We start from the raw sequence: 12735 nt of genomic DNA, 5'->3' as shown, positions 1-12735 counted from the left end.
GTAGGAGTATTAATTAAATAATTTACTTATTTAATTAATTATCTTCAGACCATTTTTAGGTGTATACATTTTTCCCCTCTTTGAAGCGAGGTGTGATGACGCGTTGATTCAAAGAATAATCTCATTTTGATGATATTAGTTTGATAGGATGCCCCAGTTCTTGATTGCTAAATTCCGGTATGATGATGCCCCCTTGGGAGATCAATTGAGATAATTGATCTTGGAGTTTTTGCAAAATTGATATCCCGATAGATTTGATTTGACCTCTGCCACTATGTTTTGATGAAAATTTGAGTTCTCATATTATCTTGATTGCTTAGATTGGTAAGATTGATAAATCTTGATCGATTAGATTGATATGATCAAAATTCAGTCTAGTTTCAGGAAGGATTCATCCTATATAAGACATGATCAGAATTGATTAGGTTTGATAAATTAATTTGATTTGATAAGGTTGATAGATAAAGAACTGATAGTTTGTTGATATCAAGTTGTAGAAATTTTTGGATATGCTGATGTTAATTCTGTTGAGAGAGATAGCATAAGATTTGGGCTAGGTCGATAATATCATGAGAGAGATGAGTCATCATTCTAATTGTGTATACACTTGTGATGATACTTTGATGATTCCTGCGATATATTTAACCTTGGATAAAAGGAGCCTATGGGATCCCATGCAAGAATGAAATGCAAGCTAAAATGCAAATGAAAATGCAAAGCTACGACAGGACTAGTCATTGGATTATTTTGCGTTTTTGTCATCATTGAGATTTTGAAATATGGGAAGTGAGTGCAAACATCAATGGTATAATTAAACCATGATGACCTGAGCACTTCTTTCCTAGATTTTGATATAGAAAGTTAGCACAAGCATCAAGGTATAATTAAACCGAGATGACCCGAGTGTTGCTTGCATCAAACAGGCAGTATTAATCATTTCAATACGCAAATCGGAAATGTCTTCAATGATACTCTGATGATCATGTCTCGAGAAAAATTTGCACATATTAATGATTAATTTTCAGATAGTAGACAAGAAAAATATCATGTCTCTTCCTTGTTCCTGTAGTCAATGATATCTTGGAGTCACTCAGAAATCATGATAGCGAAAAGCAATATAGAAAAGCTGAACGATCATGTTACAATCATTATCCAAAAAGATATTATCCACTAAAAAGTGTGTGATGTGCTTAGATTGACTTCATGATAGCTTGATAGTTGATAGTTTGATCTTGTGTTCAACGTTAGATGTGTCTCAGTTTTCACTTGATAAGAGTTGTCTAGCCATTTGTTCTACATGTTTGGTTAAGCTCAAAATGATCAAGAGTTTTGCCCCCAGCTAGGTGTAGGATTTTGCCCCATGCCTAGAAACAAATTTGTTATGATATATCCAATGATTCAAACCATGGTGAGAAAGCAGCTGTGATGCTTGCGTATGTACAAATGCTTATGATGGATCTAGATAGCGCTGATGGAAAATGAATGCAAGCGGAAAAATGCATGAACTAATAGATGGAAGAGCTAGTGGACAGATAGCGTCTATTTGCTAGCTTTTCACCGTCTGTTTTTATTGCACTTTTTCTCATATTTGATTTTTTTTGGATTTCGATTTTTCACTGTTTTTGATTTTTCTTCTTTTTCAGACATAGAAATTTTTTAGGTGCATGCTATTGATGGGTTCTTCAAGTTGATCGCCATCTTGTGTTGATAGCTGATATGCTCTTAATCCAAATACTGCTGTGACCACAAACAGACCTAACTAGTTTGGTTCAAATTTTCCTTCCTTTTCTCGATCTGCTTGGTTGCGTGGATTTTGCTTTAGCACTAGTTCTCCCACTTGAAAGATTCATGGTTTGACCTTATGATTATAGCTCTGGTACATTCTTTGCTGATATACCTTTAGATGATCAAAGGCATTTTGTCTTCATTCATGGATGAGTTCTAACTCTTGTAGTATAGATATTCATTGTTCTTCATCTTGGATGAGTCATTTTAGTGATACACAGAGAGAGGGTATCTCTACTTAGATTGGCAATATGGCTTTTGATCTATATACAAGAGAGAAAGGTGTGGCACCTATCGGTATGCGGATATTGGTGCGGTAGGCCCATAGATAAGGGTTTAGTTGAATATGCCAATCTTTCCCAGCATCATTCACTGTCTTTTTGAGGATTTTTAGAATAGTTTTGTTATATGCTTTTGCCTGCCCATTTCCATGTGGATAATATGGTGTGGAGAATCTGTGTTGGATTTTGAACTTTTCATATAGTTCTTGTACATCTTGATTCTTGAATGGTTGCCCATTATCAGTGATAATGGTCATTGGTATTCCATAGTGACAGATGATATAATTCAAGATAAATGCAACAATTTGTTTTCCTATGATATTGATGAGAGGTACTACTTAAATCCATTTTGTAAAATATTTCGTAGCTACAAGGATGAATTTGTGACCATTAGATGAAGAAGGATTTATCTTTCCTACTAGATCAAGACCCCATTGACAAAAAGGCCAAGATGTTGCTAAAGCATGAAGTTCTTGTGCTGGTGCATGAATCAAGTTCCCATGGATTTGACATTGTTTGCATGTTCGAGCTATCTAAAAAGAATCTTGTTCCATAGTTGGCCAATAATAGCCCAAGCGTATGAGTTTTTTTGAAAGGGTAAGGCCACTTGAATGAGTGCCACAAATGTTGTTATGGACTTCATGTAAGGCCTTCTCAGATTCTTCTTATTCGAGACATCTTAAGAGAGTACCGTTTAGACCTCGTTTAAATATGGTATCCGCGATGAGAGTAAAATGGGAGGATTGGCGAATAAAATTTCACTTTTGGTTCTTTGATAGGTCAGGAGGTAAGATGTTATCTTTTAGGTATGTGTAAGTTTGGCCATAGCGGGAGGAATCATGTCCAATAAGTTGACATATGGTTTGGGAATTAGGACAATTAAAGGCGGGATGAAACAACTCTTCAACCAGGAATTCATAATGCTGTTGGTTTTCCTGTGTCTGCAATAGAGAAGCAAGTGTAGCCATGGCGTCTGCTGCTTTATTATCATTTCTTGGAATCTGTTCAAAAGTTATTTCTACAAAGTATTTCTTGATATCATCCACCATCTTTTTGTAAGACATTAGTTTGTCATCTTTTGTTTGATATTCATCATTGATTTGATTAATGATGAGCTAAGAGTCTCCAAAGACCCGAAGTTGTGTAATATTCCATTCTACAAACATTTTGATACTTGTTACCAATGCTTCATACTCTGCTATATTGTTTGTGCACGGATTGCTTAATTTGTATGCTTTCAAGATTGTATGACCTTGTGGTGTGATGAATAGAATTCCTTCTCTTGATCCATGTTGTGTTCTATTATTGATATATGCTCCTGGACTGATATGCAGGTGATGTATTGTAAGATATGGATCGAACCCTAGAATGTCTGTATATGAACAGGTAAAATTGACTTGCCATCTTTTAAATGGTTTCAAGTATTTTTGTCTTGCTAGTTCTGATAGAGAGATTGCTGGATGTAGATCAGTTGTGCCAATGATAACTGCCTTTGCTAGTTCTATTAGAATAGATAAATTATCTTGATAAATTTTAGGTAAGGTGTCAAATCTCCCATCTTCCATTGCCTCGAGGAGGTTTTCACCATTAGATGCGTCCTTTATTTTTACTTTTTCTCGGTCTAATGTTGCCAATAAATGGTTTTTAGCATTAGACCTGATATTGTTTTCTTTATTTTCACTTTTGCGACTAGGAGATTTAACACCTACTTGACTAGAAGATACATTAGCGGAATCCCTGGTGAAAGTTGTTGTGGGTTTGATTTCATCAAGATATAAGGATATGGCATGGTCATTAGGTAAGGTATCAATGTCAGTATGTTCTTCATTTTCCCAGTCCATAGGTTCAGGATAGCTTAAGGATAAAGGATCTTTAGGTTGAATAGTTTCAAAGATATTAGGGGTCATGATAGAGATGTCAGAGCTTTCAATATGTATTTCCATGTATAGAATGATACTCTCATCATAATGACCTCATATAAGAAAATCCTAATTGTTCTCGATTAAGTCCATGTTAGTTGAATGTGATTCCGATTCAAGTGAACTAGTTCCTAACATTTGTCCTACATACGCGTGAACTACATCAACTACTATATCTGCTTCTTCATCCCTCTCAATTTGAAGTTGCTCTTGTTTGTTTTTCCCTGATAGCAAATATTCTCCGTTCCCTCGATCTTTTAGTTTTATTTGTTTTTCCATGTTTGACATAATTGATTCAAATGATTGTTCCTTGCTTGAAGATGCTGCCTCTTTGTTATGTGGAATAATGATCTCTTGAGCTATTTTTAGATTACTACAATGCTGCAATGGATTTGAGATTGCTGAGATAGTGGTTTCTTGTCCATTGTATGTAAATTTTAAGCACTGATGACCTATTGATGGTATAGCTTCCATGTCCTGAATCCAAGATCTCCCCAAGAGCATATTGTATGGTAGGTCCACATCTAGAACTTGGCATGCTATGTCCTTCTGCAAAGGTCCCACTATGATGGGTAATTTCACCATTCCTTTAGATGAATTCTCTTCTTCATTATGTGCTTTGATTTTTATCTTTTTCTGGGGATCAACTGCATCTTCTGAATATCCTAGAGCACAGACAAGATTCATAGAGAAAATGTTCAAGCCAACTCCCCCATCTATTAGGACATGTTTAACAAGCATTCTATGAATGAGGACTTCAATTTGCAAGAGAGCGTTATGGGGACGCTGCAATGAATTAATGCTTGGATATGAAGGAGATGAACTTTGAATAGGATCCTCTAAAATAGGTTTGATGGCAATATTATTTGGTGAGGATGCTATGGAAGGTTCTCGCAAGCTTTCAGGAGGTGTAGGAATGATGCCTTTGGAGAATCAACTTGTTTATGGGGGGATGAGCCATTGCTAGACATAGGTGTACAATTTTGATCTTCTTTAGCCAAATCCTTTAGGGATCTCTTTAAGAGGTGCATAAAAGAGCCACCTTTCTTTTGAGATGTATTTAAATCCTTGTGAGGTTTTAACATAGTTGGATTTTGATTTTGAACTTGTTTGATTTCTCTGATATGTTGACTTGTTACTTGTATTTTGCTTTGGTATGTCACGTTGATATAGTTTTCAACTATTTCAAATGTTTCTATTTCCGTTTCAGGGGTTTGATTGTCTCAAAGTTGTTTTGATAAGTGATCAACTGTCAAGGTAGATACGCTAGAATGATAGGACATGCAAAGATAATTCAAGTGTTTAAAAGTTTGCAAGTTTTTCGATCTTCGGTTTAGGAGTGCAATGATGGTGATTTGATAAGAACCAAGTCCAGTAGGAATGATATATCCTATGATGTGGGATGAGATTATCCTGACCAAATGTTTCCATTTCGTGATAGAGGATGATTGATCCTGATGAGAGACTATGTTTGAGTGATCGGTTTATCAAAGAGGGTGATAATGCACTTTGAGATTTTTAGATTTTGAACTTGTTGAGGGTAAGCACTTGAAAATTTTGAGGTGTTTATGTTCTAGAGTCTGATTTTGATGGGTGATAACTTGACCAAGCGAACCAAGGAGACAATCTAAGCACAAATTGACAGATAATAGGTGTTTATGTATACTGCAAATTGATCAGGCAGAAATGATAAATCTAAAATAGGCATGCAGGACACAGCTCTGGATTGACAAATGTAGAGTTTCGTACGACAAGATATGCAGTTTAGAATGACACAAGATATGAGTCTATACAAAAAAGCATAAGTTTTCATGTGAAAAGTAGAGGCTTGTACGACACACTTTTTTGAACCATAGGACAAAACAGCTGACTCGTACGACACATAATTCTATGTAGTACGACACGAGATTTTATGCAAACAAGTTCGTATGACAGAGATCCTAACTTGTACGACATATAATAGCGCAAAGATAAAAATGTTTGTTTGGTTGAATTTTTGATAACTGAAGTTTAATGTTTTGCTTATGTCTTCCCATTTTTGGATGTCTGATTTGTCGATTTAGGGATGAATACACAGAAAACACATGATATGATAAGTGACTCCAAGCATGCTAATGATAGTTCTAATACTTAATATAAGTATAGATCCAATAGCCAACAAGATGAGAGGGGGGGGTGAATCATACAAACTTAATCATCCATAAAAACATCAGAGTCAACCTCGGTAACATATATATCAGTCATATAACCAAAAACTGTCAAACATGCAAACTCAAAAGCATATGAACAATATAAACCTCATAACACCAGATTTAACGTGGAAACCCAAATAGGGAAAAACCACTGTGGGATTTCGGACCCACTAAGAAATATACTCTTCTAGAGTATGCTTGGTTAAAAGCAAATCCTGTTAAAGATTACAAACACATTGCTAGATGTGACCCGGTTAAGGGATTTCCCTCAGATCTGTTAGGATCTTCACTTTGTTAGAAGTGACCTTGTCAAAGGATTTCAAACACTCAATCAGAATGTCACCTTGTTAGAGGATTTACATATAAGACTGTTAAGTCCACTCGGTTAAGAGATTTCCTGTCACTTTCACAAAATAACAGTAATACAATCTATCTGCAACTTCACATCTAAAATGCTAAAGTAGATTCGTATTTGTCAATACAATCTAGACATAGAACTAATCTTGTCTATCTGCTGGGCATCAATACTCTGTTATTCTAATAGGTCTTCAAGCTTCTATGCTCGGTAATCACTATGTAGCATCCCTGTGCATACACTTGCCCGCATACATTGTTTATCAACAGTTTCCTATTTATAAACAATCTTCTAACCGCTTAATCTCCTTGATCACATTTCCCATGATCAATCATAGCCATCAGATCTTCAATCTTGTCTAGGTTCATTGTATCTTTCGATCTGAAAATGTTTTACACCACCTTGGAACTTGCACATTCACCTTGGAACTTGTGTTAGGGTAATGCGGTTCAATCTGAGCTGTAGATCTTCTTGCCGACTTTCCATTGCCTTAGATTCGTTTAACAAACTTCTTCCACGGCTTGCCAATCATTGATCCGCTCCATCTCATCAGCTTCTTTCATTAAATATCACATGTAAAAATTTAATGTATTCTGTTATAGCTCAGTTACAACTCAGTGAATACTAAACTTCACTCAGTAGACATTCTGTCTTCATTAACTAACTACGATAACCTTAGGGTTTACCGACTAGGTTCCTTAGGGTTTACCGACTAGGTTCTTTGCTTGATAACACAGTATAGTATTAACCTTTACATTTTACAACATATGTATGATGTTAAAACAATCTAAAACATCAAGATCTCATCATTTTCTGACTCGGTAGAGTTGCCCATTGAATAACTTATCCCCTTATTCATCATATTCTTTCCTGTGTCTTTACCGACTCCTTTATAATCTTCATATCATATTTCTCAAGATATGGCAACATCATACTGAATTAGAAAATCAATTTCTTGACATCAATGACAAAATAATAATATCAAGATAATAAAACATCTTTAATCAGTTATGTCCATAATCATCAACAACCTTCTCAATATCCTTATAATGTAATATTGCCAACAACTAAACCCTAGGGATGTTGGCTGAGAATGAAAACCTTTGCTTGCTGACTTAGGTACACACCCAATAGCTAATCAGAATACGGCCACTGAGTCTCACACAATGGATTCTCAACGCCGTATTATCCGACTTCAAAGGCTAATGGGGGCACGATATGGCAAGTGTCTTGGGAGAGTTACTATCTCTCTTGCACAAAGATTATCACCCTTTTGGAGGTGATTGGGTAGCTTCTATTTTAACCGACACTAGTAAGGGATCCATTCAGCCCGTTGAGGTATAAACTCAATTAAGAGGTCTCCCAGCCTTGAAAACCAAGGTTTGATATACTCGAAGGTACAAAGGAGAGCTATTTCTGAGCACTGTCGTTGCTTTGTTTTTCATCAAAAAACACATTTATTTTATAGTGGGTTGGATTACTTGGCATTAGCCGTTCCCACTTAGGTCATTCCCCTCTCACCGACCTTAATGGCTAAGAGTTATTACTCCTCAGGAGGGCAGGCCTGGTAAAGAAATGCACCAATGAAAGCAAAAGACGAGTCTAGCTTTCTGATCACCTAAGAAAGGTGAGAGCATACTCGCCTATCATCAAATACATGAAATACATGATAGTTCATTTCTTTTAGCAAAATTGAAGTGTGCCTAGAAAATTTTAATGAATACACAAAGTTTAGTTGAATTCATAGGCAACCTACAAAATAGATCCATTAGTAGTCATTTGTGTTTTGAATTATGTCTTTGACAAGCGTATCCTCTTAAATCGTCCTGCAGAAAAGAGTTAGGTTGCCAAAAATCTCACAAACCAGTTAGGGTTAGCATTAGTGAAGTTTTGATTAAAATCAAAAAACCCTAACATGCAATTTATCAAAAAATCACAGATGCAGAAACTCATACGACATGATTTATCAGATAAAACAACAAATATTTAGATCTCTGACACAAGCCAAAACCAACTCGTACGACACAGGATTATGGTAGTATGAGTAAATAATTTGCAAGAAATAGACTCGTACGACAAAGATTTAAATTTAGTACGACATGATTAATGGTATCGTACGACATAGAATCAACTATCTTACAATGAGTAAAATATGTCGTACGATAGAAGAATCACCTGATACGAGTTAGGATGGCCTGTTGTCTCGGGCTGAAAGGAAGTTTGTATGAGCTGAAAAAGCCACTCGTACAAATTTTTGAAATAGAGCTAAACAAAGATGAAGTTTTCTGAAGATTAAGAGGCCAAAAATGATGATTCCAGCTGCTCGTGGGCACCAAAATGTCGTGCTCTATGAAGTGTACCTGTACTTGCAAACACAAAACACTCAATAGATCATTACGAGCATGCTTAATGAATTTAAATCAAAGAAATATAAAGCCATAACTAAGCGATCTGTCAGCTCCTAGTAAATGCGAGTATGAATTTTGCTCTCAGATCTTATTATGTAAATTCCAGTGACTTGACTACACTTAGATGGAGGATTTAAATGATTAAGATTCATGATCTAGCAATGATAGCATGATTAAGCTACATGATTTCATCATTATTCTATAAAATAAGCTAGAATGAAGATGCAATTAAGCTAGAAATAAGCTAGATTTAAGCTAAAATTGATCATGATAATAATGCTTGAAATGAGAAACTAGAAGCTAGATGCCTATAGTAATAATGCATAAGATGAGATGAAATTGGGAGCCTTTGTGCTCCAAAATGAGGTCTATTTATAGGATTTCCCAAGGCTAGGGGTGAGGTGGTAGGAATCAACGGTCAAGATTGATATGAAGATATCAATGGTTAAATTGGAGGAAGTTGGCAAAGGGGTTGGACTAAAGGGAACATTTGTCATCTCTATGGTGAAAAGTGTCAAGAGGCTTCTAGAAGGGTTTGGATGAAAGGGGACACTTAGTGACAAGTGTCACAAAGCTTCTAGAAGAGGTTGGATGAAAGGGGACATGTGGGTAGGTAGAATGGGTTAGGTTTAGGAATGGTTAGGTTAGGAGAATTTGAATTTAAAAATTCAAATAATGGGAAAAGGCTAATTAATCTCAACAACTCATGAATTTGATTTGTTTTAATTAATTAGGGGATTTAGAAGAAATGATTTTGGTGGAGGTAATTAATTAATCAAAGGGTTGAAATGAACCTATTAAGTAAATCCTTAGATTTATTAATAAGTAGATGAAAGGGGAAATTTAATCAATTTGTTGAGTGAATTCAATTAAATTAGGTAGGAGTATTAATTAAAAAATTTGCTTATTTAATTAATTATCTTCAGACCATTTTTAGGTGTATGCACTCCTTATCTTCCCTGGATCTTAGGTGGTGATTTTAATTCTGTGTTGAGTTTGAAGGAGAAAAGAGGGGGGTTGCCTAGGTTTGGTCTAGCGTCAGATCTTTTTTGGGCTTAGGTGGATTATCTTGCTCTAGTGGATGTTAAGCCTTGTAATGGGACCTTTGCTTGGAATAATAGACGAAGTGGAGAGGAAGCGATCTCTGAATAGTTGGATAGGTTTATGGTTTCCTATTTTTGTGTGGGCAGTGGTTTGGTTACTAGTTCCAAAATTATTGATTAGAGAGGGTCTTATCACTGGCGAATTAAATTTTGTGCCTCTACTCTTGCTGTTCCTAAGAATCCTCCTTTCAAGTTTCAGCTTATGTGGCTTTGGGACTCTTTGCTTCATGACTTAATAGCTAAGTAGTGGAGAGAGGGTGGCCCTGCTTATGGCACGACTATGCATTTGTTTGTTAAGAAAATTCAATATGTCAAATATCCCCTTAAGAGATGGAATACTTTATGTTTTGGTAACCTTAAGTCAAGGAAGAAAACTTCTCTTAAACATCTTGATGTGATTACTTGTCAAATATAGGATAATGGTTTCACCAATGCTCTTGGAAAAGATGAATCCCAAGTTGTTTGTAATGTGCAGGAGTGAGAGCTTTGTGAGGAGATTTATTGAAAACTGAAGGCTGGGATTGATTGGCTTCAGAAAGGGGATAGGAATACTACTTTCTTTCATCATTTTGTTTAGGCTCATCGCAATAAGGGGTATATTTCCTCCTTGGTTGCTTCAGAAGGGATTCAACTTTCTTCTCTTTCGGCTATGTCTCACAAGGCTCGTTAGTTTTACTCATCACTTTTTGCTGAAGATTCCCCTCCTACTACTGAGGAGGAGAGTTTGATCCTTTCTTGCATTCCTTCTCTGGTCACCAATGCGATGGATGCTTCTCTCCTCCATCCAATTTTGTTGGCCGAGCTAGAAGAGGTTGTGTTTGGGATGAACAAAGGTAAAGCTCTAGGCCCGGATGGTTTTCCTATTGATTTTTTTCAATAATTTTGGGATATTATTAAGCTGGATCTATTGGAGGTTGTTCGTGTATTTCTGAGTAGTAAGAAGATTCTTCGATCCTTGAATTCTACCTTCTTGGTTCTCATTCCCAAAAAGGAAGGGGCTGATAAGATTGAATTTTTTCGCCCTATAGGTCTTTGTAATGTGGTTTTTAACATTATTACTAAATTTATTGTAGAGAGGCTCAAATCTTTTCTTCCTATTGTGATCTTTGAGGAACAAGGGGGTTTTGTGGGTGGTAAACAAATTCTGGAAGGGGTGGTGGTGGCTTTTGAGGTTATTCACTCGATGGAAGCTTCTAAGGAGAGATATATGTTTATCAAATTGGACATGGCTAAGGCTTATGACAGAGTCAAATGGAGTTTCTTCAGAAAATACTTTTAGCCTTTGTTTTTAGTCCGCAATGCGTGAACTCGTCTATGAGTTGAGTTTCTTCTTCATCTTTCTCATTTATAGTGAATGGAGAACCTTTAGAGCCTTTTGGTGCTTCCAGAGACCTTCACCAAGGGGATCCTCTTTCCCCTTACCTGTTTATTATTATGGTTGAAGGTCTAGGTCATTTTCTTAAGTATTGAGCTTCCTAGGGCTTATTTCATGCATGGAAATGGGGCAATGGTTTTCCATAGCTCTCACACCTTCAATTTTTGGATGACACTGCTCTTATGGGCTTAGCTCATCTTCGAGAGGCTGAATCTTTTAGGCAAGCTTTGGATATTTATCTTGTCGCTTCTGGTCAAAAAGTCAATGAGAATAAGTCTTCTATTTTCTTCTTTAATATTCCTCAGGCCATTCAAAGGTGTATTGTTGATGTTTTGCAGTTTTAGATTGGGTCTCTTCCTTTTGTTTATTTGGGCATTTCTCTTACTGTTGGTCGTCAGCCCAGATCCTCTTGGCAGATTTTGCTTGACAATTTATGTCAAAAGGTTAATCAATGGACTCACTATTGGTTATCTATTACTGCTAGATTGACTCTTTTAAAGTCTATCATTTGAGCTCTTCCTATCTACAAATTTTTTGTTTAGATTGATCTTATGTATTTCCTTCAGGAATTTGATGCCCTTTCTAGACAATTTATTTGGAGTGGTAATTTATCAAATGCTAAATGGAGTCTGGTTAAGTGGGAAATGGTGTGCAGACCTAATAATGAGGGAAACCTTGGCTTACGTTGTGCTATTTTGAATGGGCAAGTTATTTCTGCTAAGTTGTATTAACGTTGGTGTTCTAGATAGAATCAACTTTGGGCCCATATTCTCACCCATAAGTATCTTCAAAATGTTAATGTGTTTGATGTACCCCACTTTCCTTTGGTGGGAAGAGGTTCTATGATCTGGAATACATTAAAATTGGGGGCTTAGTTGGTTAAGAATGGTCTCTTTTGGATTTTTCATTCGAGATCTCAAGCTTTCTTTTGGCTGGACTTTTGGGATGGTTATCCTGAACTATCCTTTCTACTCATCCTCACCTCTAGCCCCTTTGTGATACTTTTACTACTCCTGGCTAGGGTACTGTTTAGCATTATAAGATTGCCCACAATTGTGGTTCGACAGTTCATTTTCTCTTGAAACTTCCTTCTAAATGGCCTCCAGATGTTTAGAGGTAGATAGGAAAGAGCTAGCATAGATTCTGGCATCTCGTGATTGTCCTACCTTGGTTGGGAATGATGTTTTGGCTTGGGCTAGCAGTGATTTATCTGGTAAGTTTTTTGTTTTTGTTGGTTATGTTGAGATAGTGGGATAGACTTTTGGGAATATTCAGGTTCCTTGGTGGAAGGAAGTTTGGTACAAGTTCTCATGGCCC

The sequence above is a fragment of the Cryptomeria japonica genome, chromosome 7, assembly GCF_030272615.1.
Source record: "Cryptomeria japonica chromosome 7, Sugi_1.0, whole genome shotgun sequence".
NCBI classification, from domain to species: Eukaryota; Viridiplantae; Streptophyta; class Pinopsida; order Cupressales; family Cupressaceae; genus Cryptomeria; species Cryptomeria japonica.
Note: the sequence above shows the minus strand (reverse complement) of the source record.